Source organism: Protopterus annectens, chromosome 7.part0, assembly GCF_019279795.1.
Source record: "Protopterus annectens isolate FY-2018-M chromosome 7.part0, PAN1.0, whole genome shotgun sequence".
NCBI classification, from domain to species: Eukaryota; Metazoa; Chordata; order Ceratodontiformes; family Protopteridae; genus Protopterus; species Protopterus annectens.
Genome location: NC_056739.1, coordinates 497544576 through 497570837, shown reverse-complemented (window position 1 = coordinate 497570837; position 26262 = coordinate 497544576). Strand labels below are relative to the sequence as shown.

Below are 26262 nucleotides of genomic sequence, written 5' to 3'. Positions count from 1 at the left end.
ATTTACTCTTTTCATGGGTATGCTTTTGCTCGCCCCTGCTTGCAAAACCATCAACCAGCCTATGCATTCCCCTGGGTGACAGCTGACCACAGAAAACCATCAGCAAAGCAGCCATCAGGGTTTTCTGGTTAATAAACCAGTTCTTATCCCCCCAGTTAGGCAGGAGGCACGCTGTTACATGATTGCCTGCTACGCTCCTCACACACCGGTGTGTACACTGCTGCTCCAGTCCAAAGTGCACATCTCCAGGGCTATATGCTGCACTCCCACTTCATCATGTGAGTCACTGTTGCAACATTAACAGACCATCTCCCTCAAGCCCCCGTGGAAGCAAGCAGGCATCAGCGCACAACTCTCACTCCCTTGTTGACTCTTGCAACTTCCTGGCTACTAATGGAACCTGGTTTGTCCGGGCTGCAGCCAAGGCCTCATCCCTCTAAATCATTCAGTAAGCCTAAAGGTTGTGTTCATAACATGGTCACATAACGGTTAAGATCTTCATTCACCTGAAAGATTTGATCCTGACCTCTGACTGCCTGTTTGGCATAAGCATGTTCATCCACTGTCAAAGTAGAGTTCTTCCCTCCTTTCAAAAACATGCTCAGTGTTTACACCTCAAGAACAGAAGGTACAAGGTTCAAAACAAGCCTTCCCACTTCAATTTAAGGGGCCTGTCAACACAATGAAGCCATTAGCAACGAAGACGCTAGGTGGTATCTAACAAAATATATATGTCTTGTGGACTGACTTATGAACTCAACACTTAAGCACAACATTCCCTAGAAAGAAAAACAAAAACCACAGGCTGGCACCACCTCAGTACCAGTTAAACAGCAGCATAAAAATTATCCACAGGTGATTTGGCTATGCTGACAAAAAATTCGCTAATGGTAAGTGGGTTAAGGATCCTGCCTACTCAAACCTATGCCAGGGACCCAGGATAATGAGAGTTGTCTATAAGCTTACACTGCTTGGTGCGTGTTCGCTGTAAAAGCTATCAATCAGCCTTAAGATATGTGCAGACTGGTACCCAGTTGCCCACTCCAGGTTACTTGGGATAGCTCTAAGCGAAAACAGGCCTGAAAAATCAATCAACTTGCCAAGAATGATTTAAAGGTTACCACACTGAATACAACTTCACTAAAGAGAGAGTTTGGAAGTGAACGGTATAGTGGTAATGACAAAATTACATTCTCTGCAGGCAGGTGATATGGTAAAAGGACACTGGACACTTCCAAGATGGCTGCTCAATGATCAACAGCTTGGTTTCAGCTTTCCCAGTGTGAAAAAGCAACAGATAAGGGCCAGAAGTTGCAAGTCTTAGTAAATACAGATAGCTGCCTAGTAAGTACACTGCCTCGACACCAGCAAAGAAGAAACTAACAGCCTGAAAGAAAATAAACTAGAAAAGGTGAAGGGAATGCTGACTGCAAAGAATCCTTTAGCTGTTCAGCTAAAAGCAGTTCAGTTCAAGCTCCAAATCTGGTACAAAACATTGCTTCCAGTAATCTAGAGTAAATACTAAATCAAATGTGCTCAAAGCTGATTAAAATAAACAAAATACTGGAGTATATAAACTCAAATAATGAAAGGATGGGAAAAAAATTAAACAGCTATTTAGATGAAATTATAAAAACTGCAAGGATTAGAGGTCAAAATGAAGAAAATAATGGCTCAGTATGAGACTGCTCAAAATAAGCCACTTCCAAAAATGGTAGATTTAGAGGTTAGAGCACGCAGGGAAAACCCGAGATGTTCTGCTGTAACAGAAAAATGGAAGGAACAGCCAGTATTAATTTTAAGAAAGCAAAAATTAGCAACTGGACTGGTATTCCACAGCAGTTGTTAACATAAAGGACACATTGTGTAAATGTTGCAAAGCTGGACTGGTACTCCACAGCAGTTAACTTAAAGGAAACATTGTGTAAATGCTGCAAACTTGGCCACGAGAAAGCAGCCAAGACCTCTAATAGTAAAGATGCAATCCCACCAGCAGAAAGAGTTGAGCCTGACAAAACTGTGGGAGAAAAGCAAACTGTTAAAAAACTGGAGACAACACAGTGTTTGTGGAAAATGATTACTCACTACACCAGGCAGAAAAGAAGCAAATTTATCCCAGCAATCGGGAATGTTAGGAGGCTGGTGTGAGATTCAACTGCTGTATCCAGCTGTCTTAAGAATATTTTTTTTCCTGGAGGAGCAAAGCTATTTTTTTATGCAGAACAGCTAAGGATGAAATAAAGGAACTCTGCTTTTCATTACTCTGATAAAAAAGCTCAGACTGCCAGTGAAACCTTTTCCAATGCTCCAAAAGAAAAATACTTCACAGAGAAAAGTACAGGAGGGGAATGAAGATAGACAGGAATTAGCATAAGGAGCGTGCACACACGTTTTAGCATGGATAACGATAATGATAAGTTAAGTAATGCATGTGTGCAGCTGTCGATTTAGGACAACTATTCCCATCAGGAAGGTTAAACTTCATTATTTGAAGATGTACATAGTTCTGTGTGCTTGTTTGAAAGTTAAAAGGTTATGGTGGGCTTTGCATGTGTTTTTTTAGGGTTTTCATTAAAACAAAGTTTTGCAAAATTTCATACAGGTTCAAAAGGAGATGACAAGAAATGGCTGTATAAAAGCTCAAACAGCCAAACATTAGTGGGTGCATGTAACACAAAAGCTGGACATAAGAAAAAGCTGTTAAATATAATGGGTGGTAATAATTACTTCTTGTATAGTGGCTACACTAAGCATCTAACCATTATTTTGGAACGTGAATGGCCTCACGGGAGTACGCAAAAAGGTAACAGTATTGCATTATATTAAGAAATGAACAGTGCAAACACTAATACTTATACCAATTGCTAGAAGAGCTCTAACAGTGACAAAAGAGGGAAAAAAGATAGCAATAGTAGACTTATGACCTTAAGTGGCTACTGGTAAGGGGGCAGAATTACACTGGCATGTATTTACATATTCCACCTAAAACTGCTATTATGGAGCTGAAGAAAATTTTGAGAGAAATAATCAGCTTTCAGCAGGGTAGTATCATTTATAAGTGGGGACTGGAATTTTATTTTTCGAGAGTGAGAATAAGTGGGGGACATAGAAGGGAAAATATAACAAAAAGGTTGATTTCTGGGAGAAAAATGAAAATATTTGGTATGGAAGACATGAATGCAGTAGTAGGAATATGCATACTATTCCCAAAGGTACAATAACTGGGCTAGAATAGACAGAATTAATATTTCACAGGAACATGTGCATTTAATTGAAAGTTTCAACACATATATATTAACAATGTCAGATCATGTGCCAACAACTAAGATAAAAATGCAATGAAGTAAAAATGAGATACTGATGCTTCCCCAACTACATGTTAGGGAGGACATTAAGGAATGGATAATGGAAATTGAGAGTTGTTAGGGAAGACAGAAATTTATTCACAAGTTATAAGCTAGTGAGTTGGATAAAATGAGAGAGTTTAAAAATTGGATTGACATAAAAGAAAAAGATATGGTTAAGTAGTAACAAGAATTATTTAGAGGGAATGACAAAGTTGTTAAAGTATTGCAGAATAGGGGGAATTTCACAGAACAATAGGGCCAGCTGCTGAGTGCTAAACAGTAAACAAGGGAATATCTGGATAACGCACATAAGTTTACAAAAACTGCTGTTAAGCAACTGTTTTTTTTTTGATAACCCCCAAAGCACTAAAATTTTTATCACAATAACTTAAGACAAAAAAAAAGCAGAAATGGTTGTTGCCAAACTTAGTGAGCCTACAACAAAAAAAGTTAAAAGTTATGTACCCACCATAACGTTCTATTATTGTCCATTTTCATTATTCCTCAGCTGTTGTTTTTAACTTTTGGGTTTGGATCTGACCCTCTGATGAGACTCTGCCGATTTTTCCAGCTTGAGTTACAAACACTCAACATGCTTCCTAACCCATAATGCCCCAGTGATCTAACATACTTCAGATCCTGTTTGCTGCTCCTGAAACCAGAAAGTATTAGAAAATGATAAATCAACAGAATCTGGGATTCAAACAAAGGAACAGTAGTTTTTTCAGCATATTACAATCTTTCCAGAAGACAAACAAGGGGTGTACAGGGACAGATGTTGTGGAAAAAAGAAAATGGACAACACAAATAGAAAGTTATGGTAAATGCATAACTTTTTTATCTGATGTCATTTTCATTCATTCCTCAACCGATGGGACAGAGTCCCCAGTCAAGAAAAGGATAACTACCCCAACAATGGCCAAACAACAAATGAGAGGCTGGAGGAATTAGTACAACATAAATAATCTACTCAAACAGCTTCAAAAATTCACTAAATTGCAATAGCCCTGACTAGCTGATGAACACACAGAGCTCCATACGATAGGGAAGTACTCAAAAAATAAAGTTGCAACATACCCTGCAGGATAGTGGCAGTAAACTAAGGTCTTATCCAATTTGCAGTGTTTAGAAGTAGTATGGAGGTAGGACTTTGTAGATGCTTCTAAAACAGCCGCAGTAGTTAATCCAGTGTCAAAAAGTTATAGTGCCACATATCCTTTATTGTGGACATTGCTTGCCATTCCACGTAAAGCCATAACAACTCACTGGAAGAATAAAGCACCACCAACTTTTAAAGACTTCAAGAAAATCGCAGTCTTCGTGTCACGAATGGAAGTAGCAACCATAAAGAAAAACTGATAAAACAACATCGTACATAACTTATTGACAGAAGGCTGATGAAATATTGGACAAAACAAATTGATCTGATTAGTCAGCACAGCATATTGTATATGGAAACATGATGTTACAGATTGTATACTTAGGCAATTGTACACAGTTTCTTTTGTAAATAGCTGACTAGTTGATTACATTATTTTATATCTCGCTATTTATGATTCAATTTATTTGAAGATATGGAAAAAAAAATTAATAAAAATTTCTGAGAGTAAAAAGTTACAGCAGCTTTTTACTTCTACTGCTTTGAACTCCTCCAGTTTCTTGGCTTGGGAAAAATATCAGAACATGCTAAAACTGGCAACTCACTTGAAAAGAGTTTGTATGGACAACCACAATTAAAGTACAGTTGTGTAGACTTACCATAAATGTAGATGCTCGAGTGTATTCACTGTTGCAGTCATCGCTTTTGGGTTATCTGCTTGCAGTAGCCCTGAGTCGGCCTGATTAACAAAGTCTTGGGTCCTGCGTTACTTGCTGTCCCTTCTTCCATGATGTCAGGGGTATAAAAAGTACAGTTGTGTACACTTAACATAAATGTAGATGTTCGAGTGTATTCACTGTTGCAATCATTACATTTGGGTAATCCTGCTGGCAGGTTACCCTCAGTCGGCCTGAATTCCAATGTCCTGGGTCCTGCTTCGGCCGCTGTCGCCCCTTCCCTGATGTCAGGTCGTCAGGAGTATAAAAGAGGTGACCGAAGCCATTTTCTTTAGTTTTTCTTGCCCCAGATTTCAGGTGCCCCCTAAAAGGGTATCTAAAATTTATAATATATATATATATATATATATATATATATATATATATATATATATATATATATATATATATATATCTAGAGAGCAATACATGCAGCAATATAAACTTTACCTTCATCTACAAGCCAATACAAAACATAGGTTTTATAAATCAGAGAAGGTTCCATCAGAAGAAAGGGGGATGGCGGGTGGGTAACCTGGACTGCAACAGTGAATACACTCGAACATCTACATTTATGGTAAGTGTACACAACTGTACTATGTTCTTCGTGTTTCACTGTTGCAGTCATTACATTTGGGTTGAGTCCCAAAGCTATGGATGTGTGGCTGGAGCTAAACAGCATTGGGAGCAGCTATGAGGCCCTGCAGAACTGCAGTGGTAAAGCCTGCCCTGGACTTAGAGTAGAGTGGCAGATGATGGTGCTTTGTAAAGGTGGGCACTGAACTCCAAGTAGCAGCCTCTAAAATGTCCTTAGTTGGTACTCCCCTGAGAAAGGCTGCTGAAGTGGCTGCAGCTCTGGTTGAATGTGGCCTAATGCCCTTAGGCACTGGCTTGCCACGGTGTAAGTAGCAGAAATGAATGCAGTGGCCTATCCACTTTGAAATAGTCTGCTTTGAGATAGCCTTTCCTTATGATCCTGCAGCATATGCCACTAGTTATTGCTCTGTCTTTCTGAAAACTTTGGTTCTGTCCAAGTAGAATCTAAGCTGTCTGTGTACATCCAAATAATGCAGAATTCTCTCCCCTTTGTTCTGTGGATTTGAATAAAAAGTTGGCAGATGAATAGTTTGGTTAAGAGCCACACTGGGCACCACCTTCGGCATAAATGTTGGGTTTATCCTCAGAGACACCCTGTCTGGATAAAAAATGATAAAAGGTTCCACAGCCATGAGTGCCTATAGATCTGAAACTCATCGTGCAGAAGTTATTGCTAGGAGTAGAGCTGTTTTCCAATATAAAAACTTTATATCAGCAGTAGCAGCTGGCTCCAAAGGAGGAAGGGTGAGTTTTTCCAAGACATAGTTGAGGTCCCATGCAGGCATTGGTGATCTCTTGGAGGCCTTAAATTTTTGGCTCCTCTGAGGTACTGTTTTAATAAGGGATGAGAAAAGACTGGTGGCTCTGTATTGTAATGAGCCGAAATGGCAGAGGCATGAATTTTAATAAATGAAAAAGATAGGCCTTTGTCTAGCATCTCAGTTAAGTATTGCAAAATCTGAGGAATATTTGGCATAGCTGTATCAGTTCCTTGTGCCTGGTTCCAAGCACAGAATCTCTTCAATTTTCCAGCATAAGATTTTCTAGTAATAGGCCTTCTGGCCTCTAAAATGGCATCCATCACAGCTTTACTGAGAGGTGTGCTTTTTGTATGACTACATTATCCGCCGTGCTGCCAGGTTTAAAGCCCCAAGTTGTCTGTGAAGGATGGAAAAATATAAACTGCAAGGAACCACCATGAAGCGTAAATAAAATTCACAGTTTAATGGAGAAATGAGCGCTTTCACGCACACTCAGGTGTGCTTCATCAGGTTAACATTTAAACAGTAAAGCCATTCCTTTATATATAAAAAAGTCTTCAATTAGTCAATCAAATAAAACAATTATTATACAATTAAGACCAAGGCAATTTCAAGTTAAAGAAACAGAAATCACTTGAATAGTCAAACATCAAATTTTAAACATACTACACATAGCAATGTATAATCTTGTCACCAATAAAATGTGTAGAGATGTTAATCGCGAGTCAAGCAAGAATTTCATTATTTATTTAAACTTGCCTGCAAGTTTCTACTAAACTATGTGACAATTTTAGTCAAGCAATAAGTTCAGCACAAATTCATGTAACAATAAAGTCAAGTTAAAACATTCATCTCATTCTGTCGCTCATTAATCAAATGCCTTAACACTGAATGTTGGAACTTGGTGAAACATCAAAATCCAAGATCTACATGTATTCGCCGTATTCAGTTAGGCCACAAGATAGTAAATACGTTGACACTGTATCTCATACTTAGAATCCACACAATAAGTATAGCATAAAGCTCGTACTATTTCATTGTTGAATCTATAATTATAACTAAGTAATAATGCTGTTATATAAAGGAATATAGCGATGTATTAAGCATATTCAAACAAATCATATATATAGTACAGGTTATTTGCAGCCAAGCCAAGCACGAGGAGACATTAGTAATTCATAACAACAATGAGATATGGTGAAATATAAAAAGATACAAGTCAAAATGTAAACTCATCCACCATCTGAACGGTATAATCTGCTCCCGTTCAAGTAATAAACACTACAGCTAGAATTAAATAAAACATACTATCTATATAAATATATGATAATTTTATCATATATAGACATGAATATTAACATCTGTAGTGATATATATGGTTAAGATACAACCACATGTTTCTAAGTGGTAATCATAGCCATAAGTTAAAACTGTAAGCGTATGTCATAAAATATGTGTATCACTCATGACAAAATGAAACCTAAGTCATAAGCTGGCTTGTATGATTGAAACAAGCATGTAATAAATAAATAAGTAAATAAATAAATAAATGGGTGGGTTATAGTTAAAACATTCTAAACAAACCATATAACAACCTCAGGGTTTTTTACATAGATGTTCCAAGGTCAAACTTATCGGAACAATAAAAAATAATACAAAGCATTTTATGAGGATCCCAAAAGAACCGGACGAATGCTAACAGTTGAATTAAGTCCTGGTTCTATATGGGCCTTTAATCTCAGTATCCATCTGAGTTCAAACAGTTCGAGGGTGCCTAAGTGGTCTCCTTCCCTTCTATTGGGGTTCACAACCTGTAATATCAGAAAGCTAAAGTTATGATGGGGTCTATCATTACAGTGCATGGCTAAGGCATTGGTAAGATTATTCTTCCTATCATATATATGATTGTAAATGCGATCCTTAAATCTACGTGATGTCATCCCTACGTAATAGGCATCACATAGATTACAGGATGCCAGGTAAATAACATTGCGCGTATCACAAGTAGCATAAAAGGTGGGTTTGAAAGTCATGCTTATACCAGGAATCTCAAAGTTTTGTGAAGTAGAAATGTATTTACATAGGGAACATTTTCTACATGGATAGGTACCTGTCTTATAATTCACTCTAATATCAACAGGTGGGGCATCCAATTTTTCTTTGCAAAGTAACCTCTTAAGGTTTAGACAATTATTGAATCTAAACGTGGGTTCCTTCCCAATTATTGGTGATAAAAACGGGTCCAAGAGCAGTATCTTCCAGTTACTTTTGATAATCCTGATTAGATGTTCTACATCGTTTGTGTATTTGATCCCAAAGGCCATGCAGTTCTTGTTCCCTCTCGTGTTATAGGTATGACCTATCCTCCTTTCACATTTTGGTGTTTCAAGTAGTGTGTTTGTTAGCCTACTAATCATGTCAGGAGGGTAGCCCCTATCAATAAAAAATTCTGTCTGGCGTTTTATTAAGTCCATGGCATCCTGCTCATTACTACAGAGTCTGAGTATTCTGGTAATTTGTCCTTTCACAATATTACGGAACACATAGCGTGGATGTAAACTATCATAATGCAAGATACTGTTTTTCCAACATGGTTTTTTATACAAGGTGGTGGTTATACTATTATCCATTTCCTTTTTAATGGTGATATCCAAAAAATTGACACTATTTGTGGAGCATTCATATGTAAAACTAAAGAACGAAGTGGTGGAGTTCATATAGCATATAAACTCATGTAATGACTCCATACCACCATTCCAAAATAACAGAATGTCGTCCACAAAACGCCTGTATAAAATAACGTTCTTATACCTATGATCACTGAAAATGAAATCTTTCTCCCATTGATACACAGCCAGATTGGCGTAAGCATTGGCACAGGGAGTGCCCATGGCCACCCCCCATGTTTGGGCATATATCTTATTATCAAATAGGAAGATGTTATTGTTCAAGACCAAATCTAGAAGGCAACAGATTGTCATTTGTTCATTACTATCCATAGTTCCAAGTTCAGTAAGATGAGACCTAATAGCATCAAGACCATATTCATTTGGGATGCTGGTAAACAAGTTTTTAATGTCCAGCGTGACCATTAAAGTGTCTTCTTTCAGATCATTCCTTAGTGAGTCATGCTTTAAGTCACATAAAAGATCATAAGTATTTTTTAGGATAGTGGAGATATCATTCACCAACACACCTAGTTTGGATTGTACATATAGTGAGGCGTTCTCAGTGACCCAATGTGTACCAGACACTATGGGACGTAAAGGTGGAGGGTCCTCATTTTTGTGCATTTTGGGAAGTCCCTTGATTAAAGGAATCAAGGGAGAATCTATGATTAAAAAATCATATAACGTTTTGTCTATGCATCGGGTCATAAGCATATCATATATTGTATCATGTACATAACCAACAATGGACCCTACTCTTAGCTTATCTATTAATTTGTAGGCCTTTTCATTATTAAGCATGTTGTGCATTAGTTCTGAGTAAAGACATGTATCTAGGGCAACAATACCCCCTCCCTTGTCAGCTGGTTTAAAGACAATTTCCGTATCACTGGAAAGGTAATCAAGTGAGCATTTTTGTGCATGATTCAAATTAACAAAGGTTCCCTTATGTTTTTTCTCTTCAAAATATGAGTAAAAATCACATTCACAAGAGCGCATGAAACATTCAACAAAGTGTGGCATTGAAGGTACAAAACAACTTTTCCTCTTAAGTAGCTGCATATTATACTCAAAATCAGTATTATTAGTTGAATTGTCCTTAAACAGTACCTTTAAGGATAACTTTCTTGCGAAAAGACGCAGGGCTATAAGCGTGTCAGATAAAGTACTTCCCTTGGAGGGAATAAACGATAAGCCTTTGTTCAGGATGAACTGTTCGTCGGTAGAAAAAGTCCTGGAAGTTAGATTAAAGAATAAACAATTCAGTTCCTTGTTTTCCTCCTTGGTTCTGGAGTTTCCCGATATCTTTCTCTTTACTCTTCCCCGACTGGTTGAGCGCGTGCGTACTGTCTGTGAAGGATCTGATTGTTTTGCTGGGACAGTAGATGAGGTATTTGAGGTAAGGTCCAAGCTGGGCACTGAGACAAGTTCTTTAGGATTGGAAACCAGTACTGGCGGGGTGAATCTGGGGCAATCAGTATCATTTTTGGCTTCTCCTGTCTGACCTTTAGGAGTACCGTGGGGAGGAGAGGCAGTGGGGGAAAGACATATACTGATAGGTTTTTCCAGCTGAAAGATAGGGCGTCTACTTTCCATGCTTGTCTGTGATAAGTCCTTGTGCAGAATCTTTTTAGTGGTAGTTGTGAGGGGAGGCAAATAGATCTATGTCCAGGCATCCTCATTTCCTTGTTATCATGCTGAAGACTTGTGGATCCAGCTGCCACTCGTGGGGATCCATGAGGTCTCTGCTTAGTCTGCCAGAGTATTTTTCCTTCCTGGAAGGAACTGTGCCTGCAGATGTACTTGGTAAGTTAATGCTGTGTCCCACAAAGTCATGGCTAGTCTGCAAAGTGGGTAAGAATGAGTGCCCCCCTGCTTGTTTATATACCACATGACCGTAGTGTTGTCTGTCTTTATCAGTAGTTTTCCTGGATGAAGTAGGTCCTTGAAGGCTGTCAGGGAATTCTGAACAGCTAGCATCTCTTTTTGATTGATATGTAGATGCATTTGGGTTAAGGACCATGTGCCCTGAATGCATCTTCCTGCCATGTGGGCCCCCCCCCAGGCATAATCTGATCCGTTGTTAGTGTCTGCCTGGCTGGGGGTAATGTGAATGGCTGTCCCTTGTTTTGGTGACAAGCCTTTGCCCACCATTGAAACTCCTGTTGTAGGCAGGGAATGAGAGTAATCATGGCTTCCAGGCTGTGGCAATGTTGAGTCCAAACACTTTTTAGGTATCATTGAAGTTTCCTCATATGCAGACTTGCATATGGAATTAGTAGGATGCAAGATGCCATGAAGCCCAAAGCCTGCTGAATTTTTCTTGCAGATAACTGGGCCTTTGTTGCCAACATTTTGAAACAGGTAGTCAGTTGCCTTTGTTTGTCTGGCGTGAGATAAGCCATCTGGGCAGTTGTATTTAAGCTTGCACCCAGGAATATTATCAATTGAAAGGGTACTAGATTTGATTTATTTTCGTAGGCTGTGTATCCTAGGCATGTTAGAAGTCTTTTCACAAAAGCCAAATGCTGTAGAAGAATGTCCTTATTCTCTGCTTGAATTAAACAGTCGTCCAAGTAAGGATATATTTGTATTCCTCTTTGTCTGCAGAATGCAATTACTGGTGCCAGGAACTTTGTAAAGACCCTGGGCACAGTAGATAAGCCAAAGGGCAGTGCAGAGAATTGGTAATGCACTCAGCCAGCCTTGAATCTGAGGTATCTTCTGCATAACTGTCTGATTGGGACATGTAGGTATGCCTCTTTTAGGTCAAGAGTCACCAGCCAAGCGTTCTTGCCCAGCATGGGCAGAAGCTGCTGCAAAGTCATAATCTTGAATTTTGGTATATCCAGGAATGTGTTCAGAATAGATAGGTCCAGTATTGGTCTCCAGGTCTTGTCCTTTCTGGGTACCAAGAACAGTCTTGAGTAAAATCCTTGTCCCTGCTCTTGCTCTGGTACTTGTTGAATGGCCCCCATGTCCATGAGGGATGAGACTTGTTTTTGTGCCTCTGCCCACCGATTTTTTGTCAGATCTGGCCAGCCGTTTGCCTTTGGCAGGGTATGGAAATGGAACTTGTAGTCTTGTGACACGATATTTAGAACCCACTTGTCCTGGGTTATAATGTGCCAATTTTGAGAAAAAAGTGCTAATTTTCCCCTAAGGGTGCTGTCAGGAGATATGTGCTTGGTGCAGGCAAGGGGAAGTCATTGGGACTGTTTCCTGTATGGTTGTGATTTGTCTTCTCCAACTTTGGAGGTAGAAGCACCCCATTACTTTGACCCGTAGGAACCTTGCGCCTGGGATCTGCCCCTTTGAGGTCTATCTGACACAGGAAAGGACCAATTCTTTGTAGGCCAGTGTCTACTAAACCTAGGTGGCTGTACTTGTAAAAAATCTTTGACAGTTTGCATAGATTTAGCTTTGTCCTCCATTTTCTTTAACACCTCCTCTGCCTTAACACCAAACAAAGTATTATGCTGTAAAGGTGCATCTAATAATTTAACTTTGACATGATTCAGCAGATTTTGTTCCTTTAACCAAGCATGCCTCCTAATCACAGAACCTGTAAATGCGGCCCTGCAGGAGGCCTCCAAAGAATCAAAACCACATTGCAAAGTATGCTTTCCAACTTGTTCAGCTGCATGCAATAAATCCTGCATTTCCTTGTTTTCTGCACACTCAGAGTTTAACAACATTTTCTGTTTAAACAATGACATGTTGCTGATATTTGAGCATATGAAACTGACAGTTTAAGGCCCTTATAGCCAAGGTAGCAGATGTGTAAACCTTTTTCCCCATCTATCCAGTGCCCTAGAATCTGTCAGACGGGGCAGGGTTTTTTGCAGTGGAAGCCTTAACTCATTTGGGACCCTGTGAAATAGTTTCTGGGTCTGCAGCAGGGTTTTTTAAAAGTAATTTATGAGAGTGAGGAACCATGTAATATGTCAGGCTTAACAGGAGCTGGAGGTAAGGAGTCAGGGGTCAGACTAGACTCCGAAAACACATCATCTACAATATCTAACACAGGTGGAATGGCTAGTGGCCTGTGTTGAGGTAGTAAAAGGAAATCCCTGAGCCTCTTTTCAGATTCTGACAAATCTTGGCTCTCCCAGCGGAAATGCTCCCTCATGGTATGCAAGGTTTCCCCAAAAGAATAGTCCTCTGGAGGAGAAGCTGAAGGAACAGATTCTTCAGCATCAGAATCCTCATAGGGGGGAAGAGAATATTCCTGATCAGAAGAGGAATCAGAAGAAATAGAAACCTGATCTGAAGATTCATAGTCTGTCTCTTGCCTAGGCCTCTTATCAGGAGGGGGATGGTAACCCCTGATCAAGGTAATTAAGTCTTCGGCCATTTTGAGCATCTGTTTTTTGGGCATACAGGCCTGACCACGTGGCTCTTGAGTTTGTTTCTTTGCTTTAGAAGATGCTTTAGTCTTTGCCTTTGAAGCTGAAGTCGGTTTAATGTAAAGATGTTTAGGTCTGAATACACCCTAGGAATCCGGTGCCTGTTCAGCGGCTCTGGACCCATCTGAGGGAATAGTGTCCAAGGCTCCAATACCTTGAGTTTCCAGCAGCATGGCCGATTCCACGTGGGAGTCGTTATCAGCCTGCGACTCTAAAGTAGCAGGCATCAGGGGCTGCAAAAGCACCTCACTGAGAACCGGTGACTGGCTTAGGAGAAGCTCCGTCGTCGGTTTTGGGCCTCGGTTGTTTCTCTCTCTCCCTTTCTTTGCGTTTTTTGTGAACTCCAGTAGTTGGATGGCTGTCCGACAACATTTCTGGATAATTAAACGAGCGGACAACGAGAAACGTTGTGATCAGGGCCTAGGCAAGGAATGCAGTAAGAATGAAAGTCCTTATGAGGTATTTGCTTTCCACAAGAAATACAATTATTTACTTTTTCTGGCATCGGTCTGGAGCAAGAAAAATGTTTCCCCAATGGGGTACTTGGCTTTAGAAGACTTTGGATCTGAAACTCGAACACGAAAATCTCAGGAGTCGGCAGACCGGCACTTGCAAAATGCTTCTGCTTCGGGCACCGCACGGCAAGAAAGACTAAAGAAAATGGCGTCGGGTGCATGTTTTATACCCCTGAAAACCTGACGTCATGGAAGAGAAGACAGCAACCGACGCAGGACCCAAGACTTTGGAATTCAGGCCGACTGAGGGCAACCTGCCAGCAGATTACCCAAATGTAATGACTGCAACAGTGAAACACGAAGATCATCAACAGAACAATCTTTAGTGTATAAAAAGTTTATTCAAAGCTTTCATCTGAAAACACTTCATCAGAAAACTGAAACAGTACAATAAAATCCCTCCTTTTACACCTCCCTTAATTACAAAACAAGAGAGCAAAACAATTAACCAATAAAAATGTTTAAAACCATCGGAAACCTGTATTTTTGAGTTTTGTGGTGCTGTGGATACTGGTTACACATTTTTTATCATTTCAGAAGTGTTGATAGGACCTGTTAGAGAAGGTATCTCTGGATCCTTGGTTATGCAGACCACCTCTGTTGCAGGGATGGTGTCTTCCATTAGGGCCCCCCCCCCTAACCCTCGGGGACTTGTCTCCATGTGGATCTTGGAAGGTACCTTGGGATTTTCTGAACCACATTTTCTGTCTCCCTCATTGGTATTTAGAAAAGCTCCATTGAGGGGTTGAAAAACATACACCCACATCAGACAGAGCTTCTCCTTCCTGTTCACACATAGAGTGTGTCTAACTTTGGAGCCAAATAAGGTGCTTCTGTAAAGGGAGCACTGATGAAGGAAGATTTGAAAGGTTCCACAAAGTCATTCTTGCACATCCAGGCATGTCTTCTGATAGAAATGCCTGAACCCGCCACCTGTGAAGCACCTTCAGCTACATGAGTAATAAGTCTCATGGACGCATTTGAAATGGACTGAAGGATAGCCAAATGTGAGGCAAAAGTGCTCTCTACCTCATAGGATGTAGTCCCAATGAGGGATTTGGAAAGCCCCTTAAATCCCTCTGAAGTCTCTTAAAATGTGCTAAGTAGTTCAGCAACCTAAGGGCAAAAGCAGCCAAAGCATAGACAAGCTTCCCAAATCTGTCCTGCGCTCTAGACTCTCCGTTAGGCAGGTGGACAGATGAACTTTGTTCCCTTAGTTCCTTCTTCATGGCTGCCACTACGACCATGGCATCAACTGGTACTCTCTTGCTCCAATATGTTCTGTCCTTTGGTGGTGCCAGGATAATATATGGTCTCTCAGGGATAAGCTCAATGGTATCAGCCTTCTTCCATGCCTGTCAAGAGACCAAATCAATGAGATCATCGGTATGCAGAGTCACCCAAGAGGCAGACGAGACAGTTCTAAAAGTCTCCAGGAATACAGACTCCTCTTGGGAAAGGCTGTTGGGGCGACCAACCACCTCTATTGTTTTAGAAATTTTAGAAAGTCTCAAAATGTGACACTGGGTGGTGATCTTGGGAACCATTCCCCCTCATCAAATTTGGCATCTTCTATGACAGACTTTTGTGGGGAGTCAAGTGCTGCCTTTTACACATTCTCTTCCTGGGAACTTTTTTGGTGGGATGCTCTAAAGAATTGTCAGAAGAAATTAGAATACCCTGCTGGGTATTCTGGAGAATTATTTGGGCTGGCTGTCCCAGTGGCACAGCTGATTCAGGTTGCAGACTCAGAGTCGAATGGAGTTAGGTAGTCGGAGCCGAAGAGGGAAGAAAAGTCAGAACTCTTGGAACAGAGAAAACTTTCTCCACTACCTGGAACACAGAATGCCTTGGGGAAAAAGAAACTGATGGACCCGATAAGGTATGCTTATGGACTTTTGGCTCCTTCTACCCAGAAAGGCAGATGACCCGAGGAGGGAGTCTGAACAGAATTATCTAGCACCAAAGCTCTGAGGGGCAGACACTGCTCAGACAGCTTCGTAGTCTATTCCAACACCCCCTATCTAGTGCTGAAGCTATGGCTCCTTAAGTTACCGGTCTCCAAAGTACTCAGCACCATGCCACTCAGAGATGCCACCAGAGTCGAAGATACCAGCATCTTCAGATCCGACAGGCAACTCCTGAATCTTCAGATCTGATGGCTTCAAAACCAAAGGACGGTTTGTAGAAGGAACCAATAATGGGGGAGTACAATTGGCAAGAGTCTCTGGACTCTAATGTGGCAGAGCTGGAAGAACTCCCATCTCAATCTGTGCCAGATCGGCTTCTGTCAGACTCTTGGATGATTGTTTAGATGAAGAGTACAAGATGGTCTAGAATGCTGTCTCGGTGAGTGTTACAAAAAAGGGGAAGGGAGACGAGAAGGGACATGATGCAAAAGCCTCCAGGAATACTGGCTCCTCTTGAGAAAAGTAGTCGGGGGATCAACCATCTCTTTGTTTTAGGAGTTCTAGGATGTCTCCAAATGCTGTGCTGCTATTTGCAATTTGTATTTGTTGCCGCTGAGGATTTTAGCTTTGCATTAAAGCATTTTATTGAGGACATTTGGTTTTCTCGAGTTACTGGACATTGCCTTCAAGTGGTTATTTTTTCTATATCTCCAAATGCAACACTGGGTGCCGACCCAATCAGATACTTTAGCCATTTTACTGGGAGCTTCGGATAACAGAGCCAAAGTAGTATGATTTGGGGGTCGTTTTCTTGATTCTCTATAAAAAGAATCTCCTTTCTTGTCAACTTTTTTAGGGGTTTGAGCCCCAGAGGTTGTCAAAGCAGGTTTGAAGGGGAGCAAACCTTGTAAAATTATTTCTATCTGAGCTCTCGGATTGAAAGCCTTACACATGTCGCAATATGAATCGAACTTTGCTGGGCCTAAACAGTAGTCACATTTCGAATGAACACCTGAAATCAGACTCTTATGGCCGCAGGCCACGCAATTTCTGAAACCAGATGGTTTCTCTGACATAATTATAAAGCAAAGTAGTAGAAATACAAAAAGGAGAACGTTTTTTTTTTTTTTTTTTTTTTTTTTTAATAAAATTGACTAGAGAAAAAATACCAATAGCAATAATAGATATACTGCTAAGTACCAAAAAATACCAACAATGGTATTTAAAGTGAGGAAGCGCAAAAAAAGATTACAGTAAAAAATTTACTTTAACTCACTGAAAATAATGTGCTCAAGCTGTGACAACATCCGAACAGTCAGTTGACAAACGAGATATGATGTACGTTAGGTGACTAGGGCATTGTGGGTAAAGGGAGGAGCCTGAGAGTTACAGTGTTCCATGAGATGAAAGAGGCGGCAAAGTCCGATCTGAGGATCATATCTGAACCAAAAGTTGAGGAATGAATGAAAATGACATCAGATACTGTGGATATTAACTGAATGTGGAAGTTTATCTTATACCTCTCACTTTTACGGTTGGCCAAGTCTAGCAGAAAAATAACTTAAGATGAAAGCAGGGTAATCATAAAAAGTCCCAAAAGAGGCTCGCTTCTTCCTCAGAAGTTACTGAACAAACCTTGGCTGGCTGAAAAGCACATCCCTCAAAAAATGGCCATCAAGAAACTTATTACTGAGATACTTCTACAAAGACAATTTCAACCACAGCAGGTCTGTGGCAAGTGTCAGAATAGTCAAAACTATAGTCCATTGTGGGAGATGTAGAGCGTTTCACAAAAGTCCTTCACAAGTTCAGACATGGGGAGATTCTTGAGCTGCACCAGCAAGTTGTTTTGTAGTAAGGACTGGAAATTAGAAAAGTAAACAGTACAGGGCTTTACACCCCAGTGTGGCACGAGTAAGCTTTCTTGCTGCATCTTCTCAAAAAAAGAAGTTATGTACACCGTAACATTCCATTTGCGTTGTCCATTTTCATTCTTCCTCAACATGTAGGTTCGGATTTGACCCTTGGATCTGACTCAGATGCTGTTTTAGAGCTCATGGCCTACTGCAAACTCTAGAGTGCCTCCCTTAGCCATAATGGTATAGTCTCCCTCCATACCTCAGATCTCGTTTGCTGCTCTATTTCTAAATGATCGTGTATACATACATATTATACATACACATCTATATATATATATATATATATATATATATATATATATATATATAGTACAGTTGTGTACACTTACCATAAATGTAGATGTTCGAGTGTATTCACTGTTGCAGTCATCACACTTGGGTTATCTGCCTGCAGGTAGCCCTCATTCTGCCTGAATACCAGTGTCTTGGGATTTCTGCGTCAGATGCTGTCACTTCTTCCATGACATCAGGTCGTCAGGGGTATAAAACATGCAGCTGATGCCATTACATCAGGTTTTTCTTGCCCCAGATGTCAGGAGCCCCCACAATAGGAAGCAATTACATGGTGTGGAACACCCCCAGTAGGAAGTAAATAATGTTATAAGATATGGCCAAACAAAAAGGAATAGGTATAAGTATAGAGAAGTCAGGGAGCTGGAGGGAGGGTAACCAGGACTGCAACAGTGAATACACTCGAACATCAACATTTATCATAAGTGTACACAACTGTACTATGTTCTTCGTGTTTCACTGTTGCAGTCATCACATTTGGATAGATTCCTAAAGCTGAGGATGGGTGGAGGAAGTTAACAAGCATTAGGGATAGCAAGCAGGCCCTGTAAGACTGCTGTGGCAAATCCAGCTCTGGATTTAGAAAAGATAGGCAAGTGGTAATGCTTGACGAAGGTGTGTACAGAGCCCCAGGTTGCAGCTTCCAGAATGTCCCTGGTAGGGACTCCCCTGAGAAATGCTCTAGAGGTTGATGTACCCCTAGTGGAATGTGTTCTGATCCCCTGTGGGGTAGATTTCCCATGGTGTTTGTAGCAGAAATGGATGCAGTGTGCTATCCATTTAGAAATGGTTTGCTTTGAAATGGCCTTGCCCTCTGCCACTGCAGCAAAGCTGACTAGCAGCTGGTCAGATTTTCTAAAAGGTTTAGTCCTGTCCAGATAGAACCTAAGCTGCCTGTGCACGTCCAGGAAGTGCAGGATCCTTTCCCCTTCATTCTGAAGATTAGGGAAAAAGGTTGGCGAATGAATGGATTGGTTTAAAGCTACACTAGATACCACCTTGGGCATAAATGATGGGTTAGTCCTGAGGGAAACCCTGTCCGCATGGAAGATAATGAAGGGTTCCATGGCCATAAGGGCCTGCAATTCAGACACTCTTCTTGCTGAAGTGATGGCTGGAAGTAAAGCTGTTTTCCAGGAGAGGAATTTTAACTCTTCTGAAGCAGCAGGTTCAAATGATGCAAGCATGAGTTTTTCCAATACAAAGTTAAGGTCCCAGGCTGGAGTGGGAGCTCAATTGGGGGGGGGGGGGTCTTAATATTTTGGCTCCTCTCAAAAGCTGTTTGACCAGAGGACGAGAGAAGAGGGGTGGCTCAGTATTACAAAGAGCCGAGACGGCTGAGGCATGAATCTTAACTGAAGAGAAGGATAGGCCTTTGTGGAGCATTTCTGCTAAATAATCTAGTATACGAGGTAAGCTGGGCACAGTTGTATCCATTCCTTGAGACTGGCTCCAAGAACAGTACCTTTTCCACTTTTCTGAATAGGATTTTCTAGTACTAGACCTCCTTGCTTCAAGGATGACATCCAGCACCTGTATACTGAGGGTTGCTGGTGATGAGTTCAGGGGATGAGCCAGGCTGCTAGGTTCTGGGTTTGTAGCTGAGGATGCAAAATCTGGCCCTCCTGCTGGGACAGCAGGGAGGAGGGTCTGAGGCAGGTGCCATAGTGGCAGTACTGTCAGACTGTGCAAAAGTGGGTACACCAGTGCAGGTGTGGCCAGTCTGGTGCAATCAGGATTGTCCTTGGCTTGTCCTATTGGATCTCTAGTAGAACCTTCGAGAGGAGGGGCAGAAGAACCTTTGAGAGGAGGGGCAGAGGGGTAAAGGCATAAACTGAGGTTTTCCCATGTAAAGGACAGGGCATCCACTTTCCATGCTTGGCTGTGGGGAGTTCTGGTGCAATATTTGCTGAACTGACAGTTCTGAGGAGAAGCAAAGAGGTCCACCTCTGGTGCCCCCTACCTGTGGATCAGAAGCTTGAATGACTTGGGTTCCAGTCTGGACTAGTGTGGGTCCATTAGATTTCTGCTTAAGTCGTCTGCCAGTGAATTTAGTTTGCCCGGCAGGAACTGAGCTTGCAGGTGCACTTGATTGCTCAAGTCTGTGTTCCACAGAGCCATGGCTAACCTGCAGAGTAGGTAGGAATGGGTTCCCCCCTGCTTATGTACCACAACTGTGGTGTTGTCTGTCTTTATTAATAGTTGCCCTGGAAGAATAAGGCATTTGAAGGTGGTCAGAGCATTTTGTACAGCTAACATTTCTTTAAGATTGATATGCAGGTGCATTTGCTTTGGGCTCCATTTGCCTTGAATGCATTGTCCTGCCATGTGAACCCCCCATGCAAAGTCTGAGGCGTCTGTTAGGGTTTGGGCAGCAGGGGGTTGAGTGAAAGGGCGGTCTTTGTTGTGGTAGCAGGCCTCTGCCCACCAAAGGAACTCTGCCCTTAGGCAAGGAATGGTAGCAGGCCTTTGCCCACCAAAGGAACTCTGCCCTTAGGCAAGGAATGGTATGACTCACTGTTTCCAGGTCCTGAGAATGTTGACACCAGAGACTTTTTAAGTACCACTGAAGTTTCTTCATATGCAGTCTTGCATATGGAATTAGCAGAATGCAAGAGGCCATGAACCTTAGGGCTTGTAGTATTTTTCTTGCAGATAGCTGGGCTTTGGTAGCCCGTAGATTGACGTAGTTTGTCAAATAAATCTGTTTTTCTGGAGTGAGGAATGCCATCTGGGAAGTTGTGTTCAAGCTTGCTCCCGGAATACAATCTGTTGGCTGGGTATCAGATGTGAATTATTTTCGTTGGTGGTGTACCCCAGTGAAGTTAGAAGACTTTTTACAAATGTCAGGTGCTGGAGTAGCAATTCCTGACTATCCGCCTGAATCAGGCAATCATTAAAGTATGGGTAAATTTGAATTTTTCTCTGCCTGCAATATGCAATGGCTGGAGGTAGGCATTTTGTGAATACCCTAGGTGCAGTAGATAAGCCAAAGGGAAGTGCAGAGAACTGATAGCGCATAGAGCCTGCCCTGAAACGTAGATATTTCCTGCAAGATTCCCTTATGGGGATGTGCAGATAAGCCTCTTTCAAGTCTAGGGTGGCTAGCATAGGAAGCAGCTGTTGGAGAGTAAGCATTTTGGATCTGGGAACCACCAGGAACGTGTTGAGAATAGACAGACACAGGATAAGAAGCAGAGAGTTTTCTTTTCTGGGTACCAGAAACAGTCTGGAGTAAAAACCTTGTCCCATTTGCTCTGCTGGGACAGGCTGAATAGCATTGATACTGAGAAGAGAAACTACTTGCTTTTGGGCCTCTGCCCGCTGGTTTGGGGGGAGGTCTGGCCATCCGCTTTGGGGTTGGCCGTGAGTGGAAGTAGACTCTGTATCCCCGGGATACAATGTTCAAGACCCATCTGTCCCGGGTGATGTACTCCCAGTTTTTTGCAAGAAGGACAAGTTTTCCCCCTAAGGGTGCAAGTACTTGGGCAAGGCTTGGAAGAGTTAAGGATAAGTCATTGCGAGACATTACCATAAAATGGTGGCTTACTACTCTCTGTTTTAGTGGTGGGAGCACTCCATTGCTTAGATCTGTGCATACCCTGAGAATGTAATCTTGGTGGACTGCTAGCCCTGGGTTTGGACTGAGAAGGTCTGGGAGGGGCTGGAAAGGACCAGTTTTTAGATGCCTACTGATTCCAGGTGGCTGTACCTGTAGGAAATCTTTAACAGTTTGTATAGATTTAGCTTTTTCCTCCATCTTTTTGAAGACTTCTGCTTTATTGCCAAACAGGAGTTCTTGGTGTAATGGTGCATCTAGTAATTTTGCTTTGACATGGTCTGGCAAGATTTGTTCCTTAAGCCAAGCATGCCTTCTAAGAACAGACCCAGTAACAGCAGCCCTGCAAGATGCTTCTAAGGCATCAAAACCACATTGCAAAGTATGTTTCCCAACTTGGTTAGCAGAATGCATTAACTCTTGTAAATCTTTATGTTCTGCACAGTCAGGAATCAACATAATTTTCTGTTTAATTAGCTCCATAATATGTTGCTGACACTAACATATGAAAATGGCAATGTAAAGCCCTGATGGCAAGAGTAGCAGAAGTGTATACCTTCTTACTCCATCTGTCTAAAGCCCTAGAGTCCCTGTCCAAAGGAGTAGGGTTTTTGGCTGTAGTAGCCTTAATGCCTTTAGGTCCCAGGGAAATTGTCTCTGGATCCGCAGAAGGATTCTTAAAGAGGAATTTGTGGGAGTCAGGTACTCTGTAGTACCATTCAGGTTTCCTGGGAGACGGAAGCAAGCATCAGGGGTAAGGCTGGATTCCAAGAAATCAAAATCATCATCTACAATTTCCAGAACAGGAGGGATAGCTAGAGGCCTGTACTGAGGCAAGTTTAAAAATTCTGAGTTTCTTCTTGGACTGTGGGTAGTCCTGGCATTCTCAGAGGAAATGCTCTCTAAGGGTATGCAGGGTTTCACCAAAAGAAAAATCTTCTGGAGGTGAAGCAGAGGGAATGGAATCCACTGCATCAGAATCCTCATAAGGGTATGTCCTGGTAATCAAAGGATCAGAGTCAACAGATCCATGATCTGAAGAATCAGAAGGAAAATCAGTTCTTGGTCTTTTTGAGGGGGAAGGCTGGCTTCCCCTAATTAAAGTAATAAGATCTTCAGCCATTCTAAGCATTTGTTTCTGAGGCATGTGGGCCTGAGAATGCACTTTGGTCGTCGGTTTCCTAGGCCTAGTGCGAACTCTGGGCCTGAGAAATTCAGTATTTTTGGTTTGAAACGAAGTCGGTTTAATGTGAAAATTGGAAGGCCTGAAGATACCCTCAGAAGCCAGTGCCTGCACAGCGGCTCCGGACCCATCCAAGGTAGAGACATCCGCAGGTTCCATAGTTGAAGAAACATCTTGCGGCATACTGGACTCCAAATGGGTCTCAGTAGAGAATCTGCAGAAGCGGGTATCAGGGGCTGCGAAAGCATCTCACTGAGTACCGGCGGACTGGCAACTAGCTTAATGGAAACATTGTCGGCAGCTTTGGACCTACATCATCGGCAGCTTTGGACCTATGCGGTCTGTCTCTGTATTTATAAGTTTTTCTGGAAGATCGGTAGTCGGATGGCTTATTGAAGCCAATTTGGAATACGGAGAACTAGAGAAAAATAATTTAGTGACAAAAAAAAAAAGCCGGACAACGAATAGTTCGGGCGTTGAACAAGGCACAAAACCAACAGCGAGGAAAGTTGCGGTGTGGGCCTAAACAGGTGATGCAATAAGAATGAAAATCTCTGCGAGGTATTAGCTTTCCAATTATTAACCTTTTCTGACATCAGTTAGAGTAAGAAAAAAAGGATCCCCAACTGGGTACTTATCTTTTAGAAGACTTCAAGTCTGAAACTCGAAAACTTAAAATTTCAGGAGGCGGCCGACTGGCACTTGCGAACTGCTTCTGCTTCGGACACTGCAAGGCAAGAAAAGCTAATGTAATGGCGTCGGCTGCATGTTTTATACCCCTGACAACCTGACTTCATGGAAGAAGCGACAGCATCCGACACAGAAATCCCAAGACTGGTATTCAGGCCAACTGAGGGCTACCTGCAGGCAGATAACTCAAATGTGATGACTGCAACAGTGAAACATGAAGAACATGTGTGTGTATATATATATATATATATATATATATATATATATATATATATATATCTATATATATATATATATATATATTTACACACACACAGGGCAGTGGAAAAGTATTTGCCCTTTCCAGATTTCTGTTTTTTTTTTGCATGTTTGTCACACTTAAATGTTTCAGATCATCAAACAAATTTAAATATTAGACAAAGATAACCCAAGTAAACACAAAATACAGTTTTTAATTGCTGATGACTTAAGAAAAAAACTATCCAAACCTACATGGCCCTATGTGAAAAAGTAATTGCCCTCTAAACCTAATAACTGGTTGTGCCACCCTTAGCAGCAACAACTGCAATCAAGCATTTTCGATAACTGGCAATGAGTCTTCACATCGCTGTTGAATTTTGACCCATTCTTCTTTGTAGAATTGTTTTAATTCATCCATATTGGAGGGTTTCCGAGCATGAACCTCCTTTTTAAGGTCATGCCACAGCATCTCAATTGGATTCAAGTCCGGACTTTGACTAGGCCACTCCAAAATCTTCATTGTATTTTTTTAATCCATTCAGAGGTGGACTTGCTGGTGTGTTTTGGATCATTGTCCTGCTGCAGAACCCAAGTGCACTTGAAGTTACAAACTGATGGCCAGACATTCTCCTTCAGGATTATTTGGTAGAGAGCAGAATTCATGGTTCCATCAATCACAGCAAGTCATCCAAGGTCCAGAAGCAGCAAAGCAGCCCCAGACCACCACACTACCACCACGATGTTTGATTGTTGGCATGATGTTCTTTTTCTGAATTGCTGTGTTACTTTTAAGCCAGATGTAACGGGATGCACACCTTCCAAAAAGTTCAACTTTTGTTTAGTCAATCCACAGAATATTTTCCCAAAAGTCTTTGGGATCATCAATATTTTTTTTGGCAAAAGTGAGATGAGCCTTTATGTTCTTTTTGGTCAGCAGTGGTTTTCGCCCTGGAACTCTGCCATGCATGCCATTCTTGCCCAGTCACTTTCTTATGGTGGAGTCATGAACACGGACTTAACTGAGGCAAGTGAAGCCCACAGTTCTCTAGATGTTGCTCTGGGTTCTTTTGTGACCTCTTGGATGAGTTGTCACTGCGCTCTTGGGGTAATTTTTGTAAGCCGGCCACTCCGGGCAGGTTCACCACTGCTCCATGTTTTCTCCATTTGTGGATATAGCAATAACCCACGCCCAGTGTGGGTAATGCTGGATTTACCCACAGTTGGCATGGTTTGGTCACGAGGGCAAAGCCCGAGTGGCCAAACAAAGACAACTGTGGGTAAATCCAGCATTACCCACACCCAGAAGTGGGTTATTGCTATTATACAATGACATTATTTAAGAAAGAAAATACTTACTTTTCTTAAATAATGGCATTGTACATTGCCTCCTTGCTGTCCTTCCGCAGCGGTCTGATATTCTGTGGCAGTTCTGATGTACTGCGCATGCATATGCTTACGGGGTACATCAGAGCTGTGGGTGGAAGCAACGGAAAAAGCAAGATCTCCATTGCTTTTTACAAACTGTCTCGCTATGTTAAAGGAGTTTAACACAGCAAGACAGCTTTAAAAAAAGCAACAGAGAATCTTGTTGCTTTTTTTAAAGCTGTCTCGCTATGTTAAACCCATTTAACATAGGGAGGCAGCTTTAAAAAAAAGCAACGAAAGATCTCTGTTAGCTTTAGTCTCGCTATGTTAAACTCCTTTATTTAACATAGCGAGACAGTGTCTAAACAGCAACAGAGATCTTGCGTTCTCCATTGCTGTAAAAAAAAAAAAAAAAAAAAAAAAAAGTCTTGTACTAATGGAAAAAGTCCAAGCGACCGGACCCATTAGTACAAGTCAGATTTGCAACGTGCACGCTGACCAATCAGCGTTCACATTTTGGAATACTAATGGGGGAGGGGTCGTTGTATAATAATGGCTCTCACAGTGGTTCGCTGGAGTCCCATAGCTTTAGAAATGGCTTTGTAACCTTTTCTAGACTGATAGATGTCAATTACTTTGCTTCTCTTCTGTTCTGGTATTTCTTTAGATCGTGGCATGATGTCTTCTGTTTTGGGATCTTTTGGCCTACTTCACTTTGACAGGTTCTACTTAAGTGATCTCTTGATTCAACAGGTCTGGCAGTAATCAGGCCTGGGTGTGGCTAGTGAAATCGAAGTCAGCTTTCCCAAAAATGTGATTAACCACAGTTTACTTCATGATTTGACAGGGGGGGGGGGAGCAATTACTTTTTCACATAGCACCATGTAGGTTTGGATAGATTTTTTCCCCCTTAATAAATAAAATCATCACTTAAAAACTGCATTTTGTGTTTACTTGGGTTATCTTAGTCTAATATTTAAATCTGTTGTTTG

General features: G+C 41.4%; 1 protein-coding gene across 1 annotated transcript in view; it reads right to left on the bottom strand.

The window, feature by feature from the left end:
* The window catches only part of KIF1C (kinesin family member 1C), a gene marked incomplete in the record, with an annotated part of 1373479 nt that overhangs the window by 7159 nt on the left and 1340058 nt on the right, over positions 1-26262 (bottom strand).